This window comes from Hevea brasiliensis, chromosome 17 (assembly GCF_030052815.1).
Source record: "Hevea brasiliensis isolate MT/VB/25A 57/8 chromosome 17, ASM3005281v1, whole genome shotgun sequence".
In the NCBI taxonomy this organism is placed as follows: Eukaryota; Viridiplantae; Streptophyta; class Magnoliopsida; order Malpighiales; family Euphorbiaceae; genus Hevea; species Hevea brasiliensis.
Window position 1 is genome coordinate 23,784,753 of NC_079509.1, and position 2,326 is coordinate 23,787,078.

The 2,326-nt window shown below is 35.4% G+C and overlaps 1 non-coding gene across 1 annotated transcript; it reads left to right on the forward strand.

Moving 5' to 3' along the window:
- The first annotated feature begins 1,600 nt into the window (after positions 1-1,600).
- On the forward strand, positions 1,601-1,707 carry LOC131175780 (small nucleolar RNA R71). Its single transcript, XR_009145970.1, has one exon. It is a non-coding gene; the product is annotated as a small nucleolar RNA R71 (small nucleolar RNA).
- Positions 1,708-2,326: the final 619 nt, after the last annotated feature.

Below are 2,326 nucleotides of genomic sequence, written 5' to 3' on the forward strand. Positions count from 1 at the left end.
TCAAGCACTACATGCACATACTTAGATTTTAACTTACTACTTCCTCCATTTAAGTTATTCAACCTTAATTTCCATCCATTATAGGTAAGAAAAACTCAACTACAGTAAACTTTCATGGCTATCCAAAATTGAATAAATCAATAACTCATCGAATCCTTCAAATTTCTTCACCATCCAACTCATCTCAACCTTAATACAAACTTTAATGAAGCAAGGGATGAAAAACTAGCACTAACCTTTTTTGAGATTCACCAAAACTTCATCAAACCCTCTTCTTTTTGCTTCCAACATACTGCCCAAGGTGTGTGTGCAAGCTTTAATGAAGGAACTAAGTAGAAATGGTGGCTTGATCATGCTCCCATGGAGGTTGCATGTGGGGCGTCCATGGTGATTTCCATGGTGAACTTCATTTCTCTTGGCTGGTTATTTCTCAAGGTGGAAGATGATGGTTCTTCTGTCCCAAAGGAACATTTAAGTGTCCCAAATTAAGAGTTAGTGGAGCACTAACTTGGATTTTAATGTTTAATTAGTTAAAGTTTCCTTATTTGCTCATTTGGCTCCATTCTTTTACTATTTATATATTGTATCACAATTTAATTTTTTATGACATTTCTTAAGTGCAATATCATTTATTTTTAATGTTCATTTAGGTTAAAAGGCAACTCTAGGTGTCAAATGACCAAAATACCCCACTTCGGTTATATTCCCGATTTTTCGGTAACACCGATTTTTGTTTGTTTCTCGATTTTTCGTTTTTCTTTGTACTAATTTATTAATTTTTTTTTAATAATTCTAGTGTCAATTATATTTCAATAGACCTTTACTTACGTCCTGGAATTAAATTCTGAGGGTTCCCTCATGATCTGGGTCGGCAACGGCCTTCCAGTCATGATTACCCATCGCCATGTGTCATTCGTTTAACTTAGCTTCATTTTCTCTCTTTCATTTGTCTTTGATTTTTCTTGCATTTTTTTCTTATTTATTTCTTCATTATATGTCTGTTCATTATCACCGAAGTGTAGTTCCAGACATTCCGACTTTTCGGGGCAGACATTAGCTGTCAGAACAGTAGAATGTACGGACTACGAAAATGAGGATGTTACACTGCCCTTGTCAACCTCACTAAGAAAAGTTAGGGTGGTTCCTCCATACTGGATTATATGTAGCAGAAAAAGGATTACCAACTGGTTTCTGATTGTAATTCCTAACAAAATCAACTTGCTCATTTCCAAACTCTTGCCCATAGAAAGGAAAATCATTGATACAATGCATATTTCCCACACCAACATCTTCTGTATGACTAGATCCTCCAATTGATGAGTCAACCTTCATGCTTAACTTATCCATTTTTCTCGTCAAAGCATCAAATTTGGCATTGAACATACTCATGGAATCTAATTCATATACACCAGCTGGTGGTTTCTTCATTTCATTTCTTTCACAGCTCCATTGATAATTGTTGTAAGCAATTTTATCCAATACTGAATAATCTTCATCTTCTAACTTTTCCATAAGATCACCTCCTGAAGATGTATCAAATATACTTTTAATTGCTAGAGAAACACCATTGTAGAAATGTTGAACTAGCATCCATTTAGCGATTCCATGATGTGGACATCTCCTTTGAAGATCCTTATATCTCTCCCAACCTTCATAGAGACTCTCATCATCCCTTGGTCTGAAAGAAGTTAATTCATTTCTCAATTTTGCAGTCTTGCTACGAGGAAAGTATTGAGCCAAGAAAGCTTGTGACAACTCATCCCAAGTAGTTATTGAACCCGGAGGTAATGAATGCAACCACTTCCTAGCACGATCCTTCAAAGAAAAAGGAAATAATCTCAATCGGATGGCATCATCTAACACTCCATTTATCTTCAGCATGTCACTAATCTCAAGAAAATGTGCAAGGTGCACATGTGGACTCTCAGTAGGACCTCCCCCAAACTGTGATTATTGAACCATTTAATAAAGTGAGGGCTTCAACTCAAAGTTGTTTGCTTCCACTCTAGGCCTTGTAATACTCAGTCTAAAATCTCCAAAACTAGGAAAAGCATGATCCTTAATTGATCTGTTGTTGTTGTTTGCCATAGCTTCTATCACTTGTTGCTCGTGCTGTTGCTCTTGCTGTCTTCGAATTTTGAGTTCAGCTTTTCTTCTTTTAGACTTTGCTCTTAAAGCTTTAGCTGTCTTTTTAATCTCAGGATCAAAAATTAAATCAATTTCTGCACTTTTGGTTCTTCTCATATAAAAGATAAAGAAGATGATAAAGACAATCTTGATAAGAAATAAGAAAAAATTAAATCACCTGAAAAACCAAAATAAGAAA